We start from the raw sequence: 19,955 nt of genomic DNA, 5'->3' as shown, positions 1-19,955 counted from the left end.
AATGTGTCTAAACAGGTCAAAAGCAATAATACTAAATCCAGAAGTACCTATGCAGTGCTTAGTTCCAAGGGGTGCTTCTCTACAACCTCATATTTCTTCTCCCTGAGAACAGTAGCAAAGGCTCAGTATTTTCCAGGCAGATTGGTATCTGTCACAACATCTTGGTCTTCTTCTCTGAAATACCGATCTCTGTTCTCTAGAAAACAAACAAATGTCTTATTAGACTCACTGAATGCCACCAAGATGCAGGCAGGGACCGAGGCTTGTCCCCATTGCCACCTGACCATGCTAAGGGAGGAGGCCAGGAGTTGCAGCCTGAAAGAGAAGGAGAACAGGCAAGGTGAGCCAGAACTTCTGAGAGGGGAGAGAAGGGGTATTTTGCTATTGCGATGGAAATAAAAGCTGCACTGTGTTAGTCAACAGAGTTGGTCACGCTTGAGGACACAAATGAGAGAGGAATCCCTCAGGAGGGGAGGGGAGTGCAGAAATATTTTACCCTCTCCTTGGCAGCAGTACAGCAGCTGCCCTTCCCACCTTCCTCCTTGGCATCTTCTCCACATGCTACCCTTTGTGACTTGGCCACACTGGATTGCAAGGTGCTCAGTTTAAAATTATCAGCAATAAACCAAAATTCTTATTTCTACTCTGAACCTCAGGGCACTCGGCAAAATTTGCATCATAGTTAGACATCTCCTACCCCATAAAAAAGGATACTGAATAGCACCAGAACACTTTCACCTTCCTTCAGCAGCCTGTGCATGGGATTGCCCGAGGGTCCCATTTTAAATCCCACCTGTGTGGAATTTCTCCCTTCACATTCCCGTTTCTGCCCATACCAAAACTTCAGCTAATCAGTTGTGATGAGCCATCACACACGGAGCATTACAGTTCAGGCTCTTTGCTAAACAGAGTTCTTGAGTAGTTGTATTTCATTTGATAGTTGACCCCTGCCACCCGGTGCTTGCTGGTATAACTGAGATTAAATTCTTATCTGTGATCTTGTCAGGGTTGAAATTTTTATTTTGCAACTATTTCCACTTTCCACCCAAATTACAGAGAACACAAAGAAAGCAGAATTTTATTTTCCCAATCTTTTATAACACAAATTACAGGGAATGATTTTTAAGACAACTTATGAATTAAGGGCACCATCAGCATAAATCTAAATTCTGTTTCCAGAGTGCCAAATGCTGGTGCTCAGGAGCAGATATAGAGATTTCTAAAAATAACTTTTCTACCATGAAAAATTCACACAAGACTCACACAAGAAAAACCCCCAAATTATTTAAAAAGCATACTACAGCTTTTATTACTTTATTGTCCTGAATGTTATTCAGTGTTTTCTTGCAGGAACACCCAGAGGCTGCAGTAAAGAACAAGGCCATGCTATGCTGGCTCATTCAACTAAGGAGACTGAGATTGTTTTCTATAGTAATTATCATGAGAAAAAGAACCTTAATTTATATAGATACATACATCCATATATATATTCAAACTCTGAGAAACAATTCCTTCTCTTCTACAAACATGGAGCCTAGCTGGAGACTAGAAAAGACATCTTCCTACAGAAAATAAAGCAGAAGTCCTCTTCCAGCATTAACCTCTGGGACCCTAAGTCATTACATTTTTAAATTTAGAAAACTTGCTGGGATTTTTAATCGGTTTTCGTACTCTTACTGAGCCCTGAAAAGATGAACCCATGGCAACCTATTTATTTGTTTCTATAGCTGTGACTGATGAATAATTAAGTAATCCCTACACATTTCTGAATATTTCTAAAGCATTCATAAAAACGTTGTCTAACATACTCTACAGCCAGCCATCTGCAGTAAGGCCATTGGCCTCCTATATGAGTCCACCAATTGACCCAGTTTTCCCTTTGTGTATTCTTAAATTTGTGCCCCTAAGAAAAAGATAACACCAGGGGAAACGGGCATTTAAATGCTATTTCTCAAAACCTGTAGCTATATTTTCTTCTATTGCCTATATACTGTACCTTTTTCTCAGCAGAATGTTTTCCTATCATAAGACAACAGAATCTAAGGCAGTACGTTAATGCCCACGTATCCAATTTTAAATCCTATGCTACTCCAGCATATTAAAACCAATTTTCTCAGGGAGAAGGATCTTTTCCCCAAGGAAGGCTGTCATCTTAGGTCTCATCAGCTTTCAGATCTCTTAGGTGACCAGTTTTTACTGATACTTCAATTATTTTTTTTTTTAAATCATCTTTTGTCAAGGACCACCCCAAGGAAAACAGATTGAGAAGCTACTGGTTTAAGAAACTGAAAACAGAAGGGGTTAGAGCTTGCTAAGGCATCTGATGAATTCAGGCAAATACCGTAATGTTCAACACTATTTCTAAAGAAGAAATAGATGCCACATTGCTTATATAGTGCACGCAGTTATTGTGGCTTTCTCAGGAGACTGACTTTACACACCTCTTGTTTGCACCCTCTATTAAGAGAAACGAACGAGGAAGCGCAGCTTTAGGTTTTCTGACTGAAGCAGGACACATTGGCAATCGCAGTACTGGGAGCTCAGAGATCCAGTGCAGCAGTCTGGATGTTATCCATCTAATTTCAGTATCTAATCTCTCTAGACACTTATAATATGCCACTCACTGGTATGCTCCATCTTAGCTGATAGTGAAATCATTTAATAGAAGTGGGTAGTGAGGTAGGTGACAGGCTGATTGATGGCAATGCCTTCATTTAAAGCTATACAACAATACCAGAGGTGTAGAGCAGCTCAGGAGTAGAGCTCTGCGTAAATTTGTTGGTGTCCATGGAAGTTTGTATAAGCCACACTTTGGCATGATAATCTACTAAATCATTTTCCTAAGAAGAAGTTGAGATACCTCAAATCCATTTCTTAAAGCAAAGAGTGTCTCACAGGATACTTAGCAGTGAGATTATGGTGAGAATTATCATTTCTCCCTCTTGACAGTAAGCATCTGCTTTTCCACTACCTTATGGTAACCAAAAAGAACACTGGTCTCTTGAAGCTACCTGTATTTTAACTGTGATCTGTAATGCCTCAGCAGCAAAGCTGGGGCTGTCTGACAACAAGCATGTACACTCACCAGCACTGCTCATGCTTGGTGTCACAACCGTGTCCCGCATATCATGTGGATGGAAATCAGACAGATCTTTTGAGGCAAATTTGGTGTCCATCATTTGCTACAAATAGATGAGGGAAGCCAGCAAGCACCAAAAGCACAGGTGGAAGTATAGAGATGCTCCTATAGAGAGTGGTTCTTGCACATCAATGCTCATAATTAAAGCCTGGGAAAGCCTTTGCCTCTGTATTTCTTCATGGCACTCCTGCTTGGAGATCCCAGAAAAACAGACTGGATCCCACAGGGAATGCCGTAAAAAGTCCACTCTTGACAAGCCTCCAGTCAAAGCCTAAAGGCAGGGTTTAATGTAAAGGAAAAGGAGGCTGTACTGAGTTTAGGGAGCAGGAAGGTCTCTTCCTTTTCTTTCTTAAGAGCCTTGAGCACATCAGGTTAATAATGTGTGTGCACTTTTCTTCTTCATTCCTTAAGCCCAGCTGATTCTAGGGAAAGTGATGGCAGAAAAGTCCCTGTCCACCTTTGTATTGCCACGGAGACACAACCTGACTACAACCTCTGCACCCATAAATTCCCTCAAATCCAACAGGTTTTCAGCCTGTAGCCAGTCTCTTGTTCTGCCTCAAGGAGAAAGATAAAGGTGAATTAGGTCTTTTTTACCGCTACCAGCACTCTCATGGAATCCAAGTCCAGATAGTTTCACACCCTCTGTTCAGGAGTGACCTACACAAGAGCTTCTGAATGCATATTTATTTCATTCCTGTGGAAAAATCAAAACACCTTCCCCTTAATTCATAAAAGAATATCTGGAGTTGGTGGCTAATTCTCTCCGAGTTCTACCATGCTCCATTCAAGCTCTACATTGTGGGGCTGTTTCCAGTCCAACAGTAGCTGAAAGCTTGTCTTTGTGCAAAACCTGCATTGACCAAGGTGTTCAAATGGGCATTACTAAAAGCATTTCCTTATGAAAGGCTGAATTTATGTTATTTGCAATGACTGTGACATACCAGCGCTTTACACCCTTCAAACAGCAGGGATAAGATGAAGAGAATTTTTATGCTAGTGATTGTCTTTCTTAATGAAGGAGCTTTATCTCTCCCAGTGCCACATTGTTGCAGTTTCTGTGGTAACGACTGACTGCATAGAGAAAGAAGTGGTGGCACAGAAGTCTGTGTAAATTGCTAGCATGTAAACAACGACTACCTTGGGGTCTGTTTTACACACATGCTTTTTTGACTCAGTTTACGCTCAATTTATGGAAGGTAACTGTTAATGTCTACAACATTTATTACTTGTATTTTGAGTAAATTAAGTAAATGTCCTATATGACATACTTTATATGCCATACTTTGCCAATACATAAACGCAACTTCTAATCTAGGATAAAACCCATTTGATTTTTGTCTGTATAGGGAAAATTCATTCTTTAGTCCAGCCTAGAAAATCAGATGTAAACTTTCAATGAAAATCACAAAACAGAAAATATAAAACTACAGAGTATAGAAGCATAAAATAGATACACATATATATATGAGCAAACCAAAGTAAACAGAAGATGACATGACATGCAAGATAAGAGCAGGTAAAGCTTTTTTCTATTCTGTTTTCATGGAAGAAGTTGATGTGTATTAATCTCAGGGAGCAAGCTTAGGTCAGAACACCAAAGCTGTGTAAGCACTTCAACTGACTGAAATGAAGTGATGAAGAGGGCCAGGCTTAATAGCTTTCATTTAAAAAGACAGTTCATATTCAGAGTTAAAGTTTCAGTAGCCATACACAAAACCTTTAAAATAACTCAGGAAATGCCTTCAGAAATCAAGACTGCACTGGTTGGTGCCATTTCTTTCACTACCCACATCTACTCACACCCTACTTCTCTAGAAACACATTCTCAAAATGGAAGCAACTTCTCAAACACCAGGCTGTGTTTCTGGTTTACTGAATTCCTGCAGAGTACTGAAGTTTCATTGAGTAGAAACTAAGGCATCCAGACCAATTTGTCTAGTCATGAAAATAAGAGAAGAATGGAAGACAAGTTGCAAGGATGGAAACTCCTGAACTAGTTTTCTACCAGCTTCTCACAATCTGCATATGTTTTATGAAATGTGTTTGTGTTGGCTAGGAGACAGGACTAGCTGCTTAAAAAATGGGGCACAGTCGTTCATTTCTCTCAGTCCAGTTCTGAAGAGTGCCCTTTAACACAGAGATTTCAGGCTGCCGTAGCCACAGCGTTCTCAACTAAATTACTTTCTCACGTGAAGGGTAATAATGATACCAAACACCCCATAGAAATACGTTGACATACCAACCACTTTGCAGCCCAAATCCTACTGCCGTCAATAACAGATTTATGCTAGCACAATCAAGATTGAGCTATTTATAGACATCACTTGATGTACTGGTTACATGGCCAAAAACAACCAGCCCTAGGACAATATATTGTGCTTGAGAACCGCTGTTTTTGATGGTGCTAGATCTGACCATGGCAAAGCTGACTTCACTTGGCTGTGGTACCCTTGAGCCAGGGCACTGTAATGGAGGTTTCCAGCTCATCCTGGAGCACTCAGACTCAGCAGTGCTACAACTGCGTTTCCAGCTGGTACAGCACATTCTTTAATATTGCATTGCTTCAGTTTCTGAGTGGAGGTGGACCTCAAGTTGCTTTTCACAGGGGAGTCCTCCTAGGCAGTGCTGCTCTTAGGCTCTTAGCATTTCCTTTCACATCAGACACGAGCTATTCCCATCACCTCCTGGCTGTTTGTCATTGCTCTCTGTCGTATCGGGCTGTCACCACCAGGACCACTACAGAGGTGCAAGCATATTGCAGCCAGTGCTGCTTCGCAGCAAGGGAGATGGCCCTTAAAGGCAGGAAACAGCCCGCCTCTTCCAGCTCAACAGCTGCTCCGCTGGGGACAGCCCCAAGTCACCCAGAGCTACTCTCACACCAAAGGCACCGTGGCTGCCTGGTACAACGGCACAGGCAAGGAGGAGGAAAAAGCAGAGTCCCAAAGGCCACACTAAACATGTCCCCCATAGATTAGCTTTGTTTTAACCAATTAAAATTACACATCTGCCATGTGTCAACAGAGCCTTCATTTCTCCTCGTTGCAGCTTCTCCTTCATTTCACAGTATGATCACATAATCTCCTTAACCAGTTCAGAAGGACAAATCTGGGCCCGATCCACTTTCAGTCTGGTCCTGTTCCTACTCAGGATTTTTAGATAACCCCGTGTTTGAAGGCAACTAGGATCCAATCGACGTCCCTGGAGAAGGATGGTCAGCCTCTTGTCTATCCAGAGGCCTGATTTTGAATGATTTCAGTGCTCAGTTCAGGCACCCATTTCCATGAAACGTATTACCTGGTAGAAGTTGAAAGACAATGCTTAAGGCACCTGACGGATACTGAAAGAGAGTTTTAATGCATCCTAAAAGTACTCAGTGCTTAAGTTTCCCAAATTTAAATAATAAAGAATTGTTTCAGAAAAAAAAAAAATAATAAAGGATAGTGCCTAACTTAACAACTCCCATTACGGATTTGTCCTTTTGAGAAGTGATCCTCTGGTTAAGATTTTTAACTGCAGAACAACTTCACTAGTTGATTTCTTCTAAACAAAGGAGAGAGATGAATATCCATTCTTTTATGAATTGCTAACTCTGATTTTAGTGGTTAACACAACTTTTTCAAATGGAAATGAATGTGATTGGCAGATTAACTACAAATTTGCTAACCATTTGGCCAACATTTCACTATATCAAGAGAAACACCATTCCCTAGTTTTATCCAATCACAGGGGAAATATGCTTCATTGCTTAAGTACATAAACCATCACCTACCCTTTGGTTTAGGAGATAAATGTTTTTAAATTATGACTGGCTAATACTTATCCTAGAATTAGAACAGTGATAATATCTATGCCACCCCTCAGACTTAAATAGTCAGACCTCTATCCCAATGCAAACATAAATGAGAAGCAAGGTATGTGCAAAACAATCAGGCATTTCAAGATACTAATGAATATTTCCAGATGCCATGGGTTTAAACATTTCCCCAGATATTAATTACACTGCCCTTGGAGATCAGCAAGCATTTCATTATTGACTGCAATGGGAACAGAACCTCACCTGTATTCTGTTCTCCGTACTTAACCAAACAATTAATCTGGTATTGACAGATGTCTGGGACAGCAGGACTTTTACGCTGCACTGATGCTAAATACAGAAATTGGCAACATTCTCTCTGGCCAAGTGAATTTGGGCCATCAGAGACAGCATTTCTATAACTACTCCTGACAGGATGAATTATTTTCTTGAGTATTTTGCCCAAGACTTTAAAGCCTGCATTAATAATTAGCATGCTCCTAAACTGAGTGACAAGTTGGTGCCAATGTTTTCTGATGGTCTTGTTCAGGATCACTTCGCAGTCTAAGTTTTCCTTAAAATGTAGATGTTTTTCACAATTTCCTCTGATTTATGAAGAAGACAACATGCCATGAGTGTAACATCCCCAAAGTCTTTCAAGACAATGTCCCTGGCCTCCCCTCCTTCGTATTTTCAGAGTGCTGTAAGGGAGAAAGGTCCTCAGACTGGTGCCAGCTAGGAACAGGCTGCTGCTACAACTATCATAATATGTTTAGCTGATGGTCCGTTTCTCATGTGCTTAGAAGTCACCATGAGAAAAGGAAGGAGACTGCTTCAGGCTGCTGCTGAACACACTCCATCATGAAGCAATGCCAGGGCACACCAGGACACCCCACGCTCTTTTGGGCAGGTCAATGATACATGAACACCTCATGTAATCTACCATTTCCGTCCATGTGGATAGGCACTGGTCAGAGCACAGTGTTACCCTGTGCTTCTGGCTTAGGCAACTATTTGTTTCTGGGAACAAAGATGTTCAGTAGAACAGTATATTAATAACCAAGGTTTTGTGTTTCTGTTTAGCTGGGAGGGTTCTGGCTAGAGGCAAGCCTTGGATGCCAAGAGATCTATATAAAGAATGTAGCCTTAGTGATTAGGTCCTAGGATGTGGGATGTAAAACAAAAACAAACAAGAGCAAGAAACAAAGATCTAGATTTATGATCCAAACCAAGAAGCCCAGAGTACTTGGGGAGATTCGCATAACAAAGGAAGAGCAATGAGTGAGAACACAAAGTACTACAAAATTGTCAGTTCTTTAAGGTAGAACTGGTAAAAATTTATTGGAAAGTTTCAAAAGGATGCCTTTTTGCTTTATTATTTATAATGGCAACTGCTTTGTATAAACTACCTTACACAATTGTTTTTGCCTTCACCCTGATTTATCTTACTTTCCTTGACAAATTCTGCCAGAACTGTTTAAATAATAATTTGATGTGATACATCCAGATTTTCCTCTGTCTACCCTCCACCCTCACAGGCACGCAACCCAGCAGTCTACTGTAAATTGCATAGGGATCCACCATGCAGTGTCTTTACAGAAACGATGCTGCTTTGCTTTCAGACAGAAGAGGTTTGACTTTCTTGAATGCCATCCAGAGATACAAGAAATTAAGGGGGAGGAAAAAAGAAAACATTACCACTATGACGCTTAAAGACAATTGTCTCCTTAAGGATACACCACAGTCCGCATTCGCATTCTCTGCTTCATCCACATGCAGAGCTTTCAGCGAGACTAGAAAAAGAGCCAGATAAGATGAACAGAACTGAGAAATACAAAACTGATTAACAAAGTAGTTTTTTACCTTTTGAGCACAGTGCCCAGTTAAGAAAAGAAATCCATTTTGTTTTGCACGGGCTCTTTAATTAATGTTTTCTAAAGTGCTTTACAGTGTTTGAAAAATACTATTATAAAAATAATATTAAAAAACAGGAGAATGAGAAGTAGTACAAAGATATATAAATTCAACAGAAGTATTAGTTCAAAATCAGTCTGAAATCAAAAATCAGTGAAGTAAAACACAGAAGAGGATACGAATGACAGGAGCTGCAGGAGCTGATAGCAATGAATGATGTGGAACAGCTGAGACTTCAGGCCATTTTAGGACCACCAGAACAGGCACAGACATAGAATTTGCTGGACAGACTGGGGTAAGACACAAGACACTTTGCAACATGCCAGATATAAGAAAAGGACATAACTGAATTTGTAATTATGCTGCCGTTGACAGTAATGGGAAACCATCAGCCTCTTCTTTTAAGCAGGGTTGGCACCGGAGGGCATGCCCAAATGTTACATGCAGTTTTTTCAGTTGCGTGTTCAAGTGACACATGCATGCTTCCCCAGTTACCTGAATGAAATTGGTTGGACAGTGTTTTTATTTGCCCATAGAATAATGTCTGTGATTTTTGCTTTTGTTTTGGGTTTTTTTTAACACACACTGAATTCAGATTTTCTAGGACGGAAGGAAATAAAACAGATGCCAGATCTTGATGTGACAGTAACTCGAGGACAACAATGGTGCTTGCACATACAGAACCTGTTAAAGTCACTCAAATTTATGGTTAAGAGTTGGCAGCTAGACTGTTAACTTCTATGTGGTGCTTCACAACAGAAAGCTTTCTTCCCTGTGTCACCTCTGTGAAGCCATGACTTGCAGACACCCGTAAAGTTCATTCAACCAAAGGCTAAGAGCGTTAACTATACTTGAGACCGCAGCACACCTCACAGGTCATTATTTATCACCATTCACCACACAGAAAGCAATTAATTTTTAATGGAAAATCAAGTCAATACATCAAGGGCTTTTTTTGACATGCCACAGTTTTATGAACTGCTGGGAGAAAGTGAGGTAGCCTGCAGGGAAGCAGGAAACCTTTTATTTACTAGTGAGGAGAATCCTAACAGGTGTCTCTCATGTTGTGGTATGTAAGGTAAAACACAGCCAGATACTACGGCAACATTCAAAAGCATATAGCTCAAACATTTCCCCCTCTCACACAGCCTGTTTTCCTTCTTTCCAAATATTTACAGTGAGAGTTCATTTTCCCTCCTGCTTTACCTTTCACCAAACAAAAATAACGCTAGCAAAACACACTGCATACAACCAAAATGAAAAAACCAGCTAACAAATATACCATAGTCAGAATGAACCAGGCTGGTTTAATCTCATTCTGATTTAATAAAGCTGTTTTGTTTAACAATTATTCAACTTCCTTAGGAAAACAAACCAGAGAGAAACAGTACAACCATGCTGCTTCCAAGAACCAATCCGTTTGCACAAAGCTCCTCTGAATAACATCAGAGGAATGGAAGAGTCTTGCAGTCTCTCCCCTCACAGAATATTCGTTTCTAAGCCAAGTGCTTTTGGAGGGATGCTAACCTGGAACAGAGTCACAACATCCTCCCGCCTTGGCTCTTGCCCTCAGGCCTCAAAGTCATTAATGCCTACAGAGGTGAGGACTCTCCAGAAAGACCACATCTGTATCCACTTTGCTTCAGGTAGCCCCTGCAACTCAGCTTGGGGGACAGGTAGAGAAGAAGAGAGAGGAAAAGTCCTTTTGCATTTGGGATATCACAGCTTCTGTTGCAGATGTAAAGAGACACTCGCAGCTTGTGGACTGCCTGATGTGGAGGTAGGCATTTAGCATCCAGCATGTGCCAAATGAAGGGGATGGACAATCAAATGCTCCACAAGTGCTGTATCAGAGAGATCTAGAGATACTCCTAACTCTGCTGACCCTCCTCCAAGATGCAAAATGGAAAGCACATTCCTGCAAGATGGAAATTACATTCCTGATTCGTCCTGGCTTGGGAAGGAGGGAAATACTGCACACAGAGTAAGGTGGCTTTTCCTCTCCTAAAACATCTCTAAAATATCAGAAACTAAAGTATAATAGAAAGCCATTGAGTCTTCTCTCACCAGTCACTGAGGGACTGTGGATCCTGGGTCTGGCAGACATACAGAAGAGCAGATGAATATAAACAAAAAGGATGAGTCTAGCAGATATCTGGGACCACAGCACAGACAGGTCCAGAAGCTGGAGCCATCAGTGGTGGACAACCACACTCCAGAAGCAGGCACGAGGTGACCACTGCAAGTGGGCACAGTTTTCCAACTACAGAGCTGATCGATCGTGCCCAACACTGGATGAGTGCCCTGGTAACCAAGAGTGAGACTGGCTCATGATTGCTATCATACCCACATGGCAAGGGCTTGCTCACCCAACAGCTCCTGACTGACTCCAGCTGACACAAAAATCACAGACCCCAATAGTTTTCCATGTCAAGGCAGAAAACTAAAAGGACTGCTAAACTAGTAAGAATAAAATTATTAGCTGTGATGGAAAAGAGTCTTCCCTTCTGCCCCCAAATCCAGCTTTCCTACCATCTTTGGCACTTCTAACATGTCTGTCTCGCCAGAAAAACTATATTGCTGGGACGGGATAGAAAAACATGATACTGTATTTTCCAGCCACAAGGATAAACAAGATGCTAAACTCAGATTAATTCTCACTATTAGGATTACCTAAAAAGAAATACCAGAAACAAAACATTTCTTAGTCCTTCTGTGTGTTGCAGAACATCTAAATTGGGGCTGTGCTACTGGGCTCAGTGTTAACCACTTTGCAACAGAGATCATAGAACTTTTTTTTTTTTTTTCAGAGCTTGCTTTTTGCAGGAGCAGAATTCTGAAGATACATTAGTGATGATATTTTGACACAAAAGGAGAAGACATGAATTAGGAACGAGAGTTTTCTTTGTTTGAATCTAACAGGAAGTGATGTTTGGGGAATAAAAACGTAGAAAGCAATTCCATTGCCACCAGCATATCCTCTTTATTTTACAGTTGCCACTCCGCAGTATTGCATGGATCCTCTGAATGCTTAGAGCAGGTGGGAAGCCAGGTAGGCAGACAAGTATGGAGGAGTACTGATAGCGCTGGATCGATCAGCTGGGTATGCACCACAACTGAAAGTGCAACAATGCATTTCACAGGGTTTTGAGCAAACACTACAGTCTCAGCCCTTCCACAGTCATTGGAATTAGGAGTTAATGGATCCAAGCATGTTCTCACACCACTATTACCATGGTCACTTCATTAATTTTAGATTACTGCCTTACTATTTTACAGGGAGTCCCAAGAGACCAAAACCAAACCACTGATCTTCCCGCTCCTTCCCTTGTATCTTACTGCCAGAGAATCCATAACAGAGCTGGTCAGATTTAGCCCTACTATGGTATGTAAGTTCAACCTGAAAGCTCTACTGTAATGCAAAATTTGGTCTTGTTTACTGTGCTTAAAGTTCTAAAAAGATTATTCTAAGCTTAGTATAAATCACTATGGAAAAAAGTCGGCACACAAGAGCAGGGATTTACAGGCTACTTAATGGCTTATCTGTACTCTCCATTTCATTCTAATGAAATAACTGGAGCTCTCTGGCCCTATGAAATGTGTTTAGTACCAAAGAATCATTATTAAAGATACATAACTGTGATGTTACAAAAAACCCCAACCCTAACCCTGTGTCCCTTGTCCTGCAGTTCTAAAACTAACTGAAGTTCAATGTAGTCCATAAACATCAGAAAGTATGAAAGTCTGCCAATGTCCACAGGAAGATTAGTGCTAATTGGTAGTGATCTTTGGAAAGAAATCAGTTTGGAGATGTTAAGGGAAATCTAAATTGCCACTAAGTCATGGGAAATATCTTTGCTAAGCAGTCGCACTAATTAGAGAGAGAAAAAAAAAAAAAGGAGAAAATGACCCCAATCTAGCAAAGGGCTCAAATAACTTAAACCCATATGACCTGGGCATGAAAGTTATTCACTCTTCAGAATTAAACATCTACTTCTGTGTAGCTGCCCCAGGGCCCAGAAATAGGAGACATAACACATTTCTCCCTTTCATTATGAAAACTGCTTTAATTATATGTTGGTGATCCAAGTAATGATTAACCACCAGCTCTTTGGAAACAGCCTGCAAGTTTTGCTGTTCTCAGACTGCCCAGCTTTAGCCCCATACTACAAAACATTATGCTGGGTATCTGCTTGCAGAGATAGCCCAGGTGCCGGGAGCCGCATGTGGCACAGCATGGCGCTGTAGACTCTCAGCATCTGCCTCCACCCTCCCAACAGCTGAGACTGCTTCAAGCCATCAGCCTGTCCCTCACCCTCACTGACAGTCAAACTAAACTCAGAAGCCTTTCAGCCTGCCTCTGGCAGAAGTGCGCCTCGCCTAGATGAGGGGCCTCTGTCCTCCGTGCCTCACTGTACCCACCCACACCCCACAGTGGGATCTGCCCAGCCATACCCATCTGCTTCGCCAGCCTCACAGGAACCCAACTCGCTTCCAGTTAACAGCTAACATTTTCTGTATCTTCCGAAATACGTGGCTGTTCTTCTCAGGCACCATTGAAGGGCAAAAGTCTGGGCTGCTGCCCTTCTCCCTGTTAAAGTGACAGTGATAGGCATTTAAGATGATTTTCTGATCCCAGTAAGATGGGAAGATACTCAACAGTTTCAAAAAACTGGTCCATTTTTAGCCACACACCAGCTTGCATCCCTAAGAAACAAATTAAAGGAAACGTTCCCTGAAGTGGCATCCTATTCTGCACTCTTGATTTCAAAGGCAGGTATTCAGGATCCTATAGTTCACTGTATTCCTTTGTCATTTGGCAATTAAGAGAGTATTTTTCACACTATGTTCATTTTATCAACTATTTTTCCCCTTTCAGAAGGCGTACAGTGAAAGACAGGTTTAATTGAAATCAATGACAGCACCCAATGATTTGAAGCCGGGTCAGTATTTCAGGTCACCTCTTGTCTTGAGGCTAATCTTTAAGCCTGCATAAGGATTGCATGATGGTGTGGCTGCTTTATAAGAATGTGAAAATTCAAGGCTAGCAATAGGCCTGAAACTCTGGTTGTGCCCTGGTCAATATTTTTCATAGAAAATGCAGGCTTCATTCTCACCTCTAGCACAGAAGTATGGCCAGCACCACTTCACTGCTTATTCTTAAGTACAGGAATATCGGTGTTCTTGGCTGTGCTTATGAGATGATTTCGATATATTATAACACCATAAAAATCACTGAAATGCAATAATTGTTGCACATTTATTGCTTTTAGACAACTATAAAAACTAAAATGTAAGCTTTGTTTCCCTCCATGGGTTTTGGGAGAAAGCCAACCCTCACTTCACAAAGTAGTATTTGCAAAATGCTCCTACCTTGCCAAACCATTAGATGTAAACCTTTTTAAAAAGTGCACAGGATATCATAAACCCTAGATAGGCTTTGAATGACTCTACATCCCCATTCTTTCCCTTTGGAGTCATACAAGTGCTATTTAAACATGATACATGTTTTAATACACCGTCATTACTTCATATCTTTAGTCAATTACTTCCTAAACACAACCAAAGTAATCCTTTTCGCTTAGCATTAAGGACTTCGAGATGAGGCTGTTATGGAGGAAGAACATCTGCCTTAAGGATAGCCCGAGATTTTCTAGATACCCCCAGAGGAGGGATGAGGTGAGGAGTGGGGTCGACGAGTCAACTGAACCACTTTAAATCCACAGTGTTACATTAGTTCTAATGTTACATTAACTGTGCATTAACTGGATTGGCCCAAGCAATCATCTTTTCCTTATGAGGTATTTTTATTTTATCACTTTAATCAAAAAAAGAAAAGTAGAACCTCAAGTACGAATCATTTAACTTTTAAAGAAGCTTGAAATTTATTTCAAAATTCAAACCCATAACCAATATAATTTTGCTTCCAGGTTCCACATTTAAAGCTGCAAGGAAGCATACCTACTTTTATTGAAGAATATAAGATATTTATGCTTATTTATGCAGAGCCCTAATACACAAAACATAGCTGGCAGGATTTTAATTTCTATCGAACTCAAATTGCAAGAAGTCCTTCTAGCCTGATCTAGCATCAGTACCAAGACCTCCTTTGAACCCAATCAAGACTCCAAAATTAACAACAGTATCTGGTAGGAAACTTGAAAAACATGCCATTCAAAAGGTAAGAAAAAACCCATTCAATTCCAAAAAGATCAGGAGAGATATCCTACTAGTAATATTTTCTTGGCTTTCAAAGAGAACACTCTTCCTGCTTGAAATCCATTCAGTTGGCAGATCAGAATTGCCTAGACGCAGTTCTCTACTGCATAAACTTTACATTTTTAGTCTCTCTTAATTACTTTGATTTAGACAAAATGAAGCCACTGAAGACCTGGCAGAAAATAACCCAATTAATATTTCCCTTCTCATCAAGTCTGAAGATTAATTATGTATTCTAATAAAGGCTTAAGGACTTGTTTCTAACAGCTGCTGACCATTTTCATCTTAAAGCAACAACGCCTTTAAACACATGCTTAACTTAATTGCCTAAAAAGTCATTTCAGAATAAATGGTTCTATGGATAGTCATAAGCAGTTAGGCAGAGGAGATGAGCAGAACCTGAGAGCTTAGAACCTGGCAGAAAAGAACCTTTTTAAAAAACAATAAATAAAATGATCTAACTCAAAACACTTAATAAAGCAGCCAATAAACCCTGTTTCTCATGCCTTACTACATTATAACTTATATCCTCTAGTCTATATATTCCGTCCAGTAAAATTTTCCAAGCATTTTGGATTCCAAATTTATAAGGCAGAGAAGCCCAGTCAGCATGGGTTTATGAGAGGCAGGTCCTGCTTGACTAACTTGCTCTCCTTCTATGACAAGATGACCTGCTTAGGGGATGAGAGAAAGGGTGTGGATGTTGCTTAACCAGTCTTTAGCAAAACCTTTGACACCGTTTCCCACAGCATTCTCCTGAAGAAACTGGCTGCTCATGGCTTGGACGGGTGTACTCTTCGCTGGGTAAAAAGCTGGCTGAATGGCCAGGCCCAAAGAGTTGTAGTGAATGGCATTAAATCCAGTTGGCAGCCAGTCACGAGTGGTGTTCCCCAGGGCTCAGTATTAGGGCCAGTTCTGTTGAACATCTTTATCAATGATCTGGATGAGGGGATCGAGTGCACCCTTAGTAAATTTGCAGATGACACCAAGTTGGGTGGGAGTGTTGATCTGCTTGAGGGTAGGAAGGCTCTGCAGAGGGATCTGGACAGGCTGGATCGATGGGCCGAGGTTAACTGTATGAGGTTCAACAAGGCCAAGTGCCAAGCCCTGCACTTGGGTCACAACAACCCCATGCAACGCTACAGGCCTGAGGAAGAGTGGCTGGAAAGCTGCATGGAGGAAAAGGATCTTGGGGTGTTGGTCAACAGCCAGCTGAACATGAGCCAGCAGTGTGCCCAGGTGGCCAAGTAGGCCAGCAGCATCCTGGCTTGTCTCAGGAATAGCGTGGCCAGCAGCAGCAGGGAGGCGATCGTGCCCCTGTACTCTGCACTGGTGAGGCCGCACCTGGAGTACTGTGTTCAGTTTTGGGCCCCTCACTACAAGAAAGACAGTGAGGTGCTGGAGCATGTGCAAACAAGAGCAACAAAGTGGTGAAGGGTCTGGAGAACAAGTCTTATGAGGAGCTGCTGAGGGAATTGGGGTTGTTTAGTCTGGAGAAGAGGAGGCTCAGGGGAGACCTTATTGCTGTCTACAACTATCTGAAGGGACGCTGTAGTGAGGTGTGGGTCAGGCTCTTCTCCCAAGCAACAAGTAATAGGACAAGAGGAAAGGAGCTCAGGTTGCGCCAGGGGAGGTTTAGATTGGATATTAGGAAAAAATTCTTCACTGAAAGGGTTATCAAGCACTGGAACAGGCTGCCCAGGACAGTGGTTGAGTCACCACCCCTTGGAGGTATTTAAAAAACATGTAGATGTGGTGCTAAGGGACATGGTTTAGTGGTGGACTTGGCAAGGTTAGGTTTACAGTTGGACACAATGATCTTAAGGGTCTTTTCCAATCTAAACAATTCAATGACTCTATGAAAGTCATAGGGAAAAATTGAAGCAATAAGAATTATATATACCCATTTCTTCTGAAGTTTCCAAATACAGAAAAAACTTAAAGTTTTTTTTTCCCCACAATGCGATATATAGACAGTGTGGATCTCATCTCATTGTCCTTTACAAAAGGAAAATTGACACTGGCTCTACTGAGAATATCAGCCAATCAAATACCCCGTATAAAGGATGATGAAGAAATATCATTGCCCTGTCCCTAAGATAAAACTAACCATGCAAGTCTATCTGCAGCCCTGAAACAGGTTACCTAATAGCCAGATCCGATGAACAGTCTCCTCATACAATTCCCATTTACCGCCAAAGGAATTCTATGTAAGAATGAGGAAACCAGGTCCAGAGAAGGTGTTTCTAATTAGAGTTTAAAATAGAAATATATTTATTCTGAGATCAGTACAAAGCAAAAAAAAAAAAAAAAATCAGCAAATTAACATAGTTTGTGTTGCTACTGAGCGTAAAATAAATCATCTAGCAGAAATTAGGATAACGACTGACCAATGAACACCAACAAGTATATTACTAAGGACATGAGATTTGCAAAAGGCTTGGGTAAGTTAAAATGTAAAAAGCCTCAAATTATTAAGCATCAGTGGAACTAGACTAACACAAATCTTTCATTAATCTTAATGTCAGCTACTTGTCAGCCGTAAGAGTATATATATGGTCTGTCTTCTAGTTTCAACAGAATGAGCAGGACAGGCATATGATGTCCTGCTCAGCCAAGGATTCTGGGATTGTATTCCAAATCCAAAGATTAATTAAGTACTCTTACATGCTTTTACAAAAGAATAACTGGTAACAGTTAAAAACCAAAAACAAACACACAAAAACCCCACAACTTTTGTCAAACGTAGTTTTGCATGAGCTATCTGTAAGTAGGCAGCAGCTGTAATCTTGACTGTGACTCTCTTCAGCTGTCCTAAGCAAATCAGAAGTGATCCAAATCAGAAATACAGGACATTTTCATTTCAGTCCTTGGATTTCCTTGCTACAAAATGAGGATGGCTAATCCCCGTAATGTCCCCATTATTAGAACAGCTAAGGCTTTTAAGCACTTGAGTTATTAGAAGTTTTCCATGAATTTAAGCAATGGCAAGCTCCATTGAAACAGGGCTGAAACTAACCTGGACTTCAGGATTTCACCAGTGCAGTTCTGTGGCATCCACAGCTGAGTACAGGAAGGTAGCAGGTACATAGTGCAGCAGCACTGTGAGGAATTTGTGGTCTGCCCCACACACAGATAAAGACAGTGAAAACCCTGTGTGGTTTTAAGAAAAAAAAAAAAAAAAAGAAAACAGAAGCTGGATTACTGGGCCTGTGATTTCACAGAGTAGTTGGTCTGGTTTAACTGCATTCAGGAACTGATATGAAGCTTGCTGAAATCAAGGTCAGTCTTTAAACCAAGCATCATGAGATGTGTGCTGGACATGTGCATGTGCATTAATGACAGTCATTTTCCGGAAGAACTCTGCACCTTTTTGTTTGCTGAAGATACCTGAAAGATCTGCTGGCGGAAAATATGATGCAGTGAATGCTTAAAAAAAACAACCACCCAAAACCCAATTAAAAAAAATCCCCAATCAAAAAAGCCTCACAAACCAAAAACCAAACCAACATCCCCTCCTCGACTAGAATCCTTAGCTTTTTTTGTTTTGTAGCAAGAAATAGCTGGCTATCGTTCTGGGAGATAGGTCTCAGTAGGAGCAAAGGATTATCCATTAACTGCTCATTACAATCTCCAGTACAGCCAAGAATAACTTGATAAAACCAGAAACAACAAAATGCCTTGAAATTTGATTTCAAAACCCTGCCAATGCAATCAAACAAAACCATTATTCAAGAAATATTTTGTAGTTTCTTGATCTGGCCTTACGCTTTCAGTGTTTGCAATAGATTTCTTTTGAACTGGGAAGAAAATAGCTTTCCCTCCTCACTCTCTTACATCATACTAACTCACAGAAATTCAACATTGCATGAGCGAATACAAGGCTCTTAGTTTATGCCCTGGTATTTCTATTTGGTATGAAACCAATGCTGTCAGGTCATTATTTGTTTTTTTGTTCTGTGTTCCAAATGCTGCTCATGGAATGCAACCTGAATAGAAAACAGCAGGAGCCCAAGATTTAATAGTGGAAGTTCACATAGGCACTGAAAGGGAAAGAGTGTTCTGTACTGCTGTTGCTGGTTGTTCTTTAAGGATCCTAAAACTAATCGGAAGCATTTTGTTTTATGCTAAGACAATATACTGTTCACTGCTCTTCAGAATAGCTCAAGATCATGGTATTTCTAGAGAAGAGTTTGTCAGAAAGCTCAGTTCCAGTTTTGAACTGCTGAATTTCAGCAGTGTTCAGATATGAAGCCTCAGCTTAGGACCCATATGAAGGGCAGCCACGGGTGGCAATATCCAAATCTCCTTTGTTAAAGATCTAAAGAGAAAGAATGCAAATGAGGCTTGGTGTCTCCACAGCCACCTCTAACTGAGAAAGTTTTCAATCAATACAGCTGTTCTGTTGCATGACTGGATGCGGTTTAAACTACTTTCCCAGGTTACAGAAAATATAATATGTGCAGGAAATGAAAATCATCTGAATTCTTTGCCACGACTGAATCTGGGCTGAGTTCCAGTCTCATTAAAATCAGAAGATCATGGACCAGTCCAATATGTTGGCACAGATACATGAGGAATAGAGAAGTTCCTCCCAGCTTTTCTCATCTTGACATTCACATATGAGGACAAGGACGAGTGTCAGTATCACCCCAAATATAAAAATAGTGAGAAGGACAGTGCAAGTAAGCTAGTGTAAAGATTTGTAATTCATGGTCAAAGAAAGCAGGAGGTAGCTCTTCTGCAGGTATATGTAGTTAAAAGGTAGCTTTGGCTTGATAGTTTCTGACTCTGGAGATGTACTCCATCTAATTAATGTACACAGCTTCAGCCTTTTGGAAATCTGAAAGTTTTGGAGTCAGATTTTTTTCATTTAGACAACTAGGA

At 40.9% G+C, this 19,955-nt stretch overlaps 1 protein-coding gene and 1 long non-coding RNA gene across 8 annotated transcripts in view; one reads left to right on the top strand and one right to left on the bottom strand.

Moving 5' to 3' along the window:
- KCNC1 (potassium voltage-gated channel subfamily C member 1) overlaps positions 1 to 19,955 on the top strand; it is a 126,855-nt gene that overhangs the window by 20,939 nt on the left and 85,961 nt on the right. The gene's annotated exons all lie outside the window — the stretch shown is intronic.
- Positions 18,109 to 19,955, bottom strand: part of LOC142362026 (uncharacterized) — a 55,831-nt gene continuing 53,984 nt past the window's right edge. Inside the window, exon 3 of the long non-coding RNA XR_012764603.1 lies at positions 18,109 to 18,221. This is a non-coding gene — a long non-coding RNA (uncharacterized LOC142362026). The remainder of the gene's footprint in view (positions 18,222 to 19,955) is intronic.

The sequence above is a fragment of the Opisthocomus hoazin genome, chromosome 7 (assembly GCF_030867145.1).
Source record: "Opisthocomus hoazin isolate bOpiHoa1 chromosome 7, bOpiHoa1.hap1, whole genome shotgun sequence".
NCBI lineage: Eukaryota > Metazoa > Chordata > Aves > Opisthocomiformes > Opisthocomidae > Opisthocomus > Opisthocomus hoazin.
Note: the sequence above shows the minus strand (reverse complement) of the source record. Positions and strands in the feature narration are given on the sequence as shown.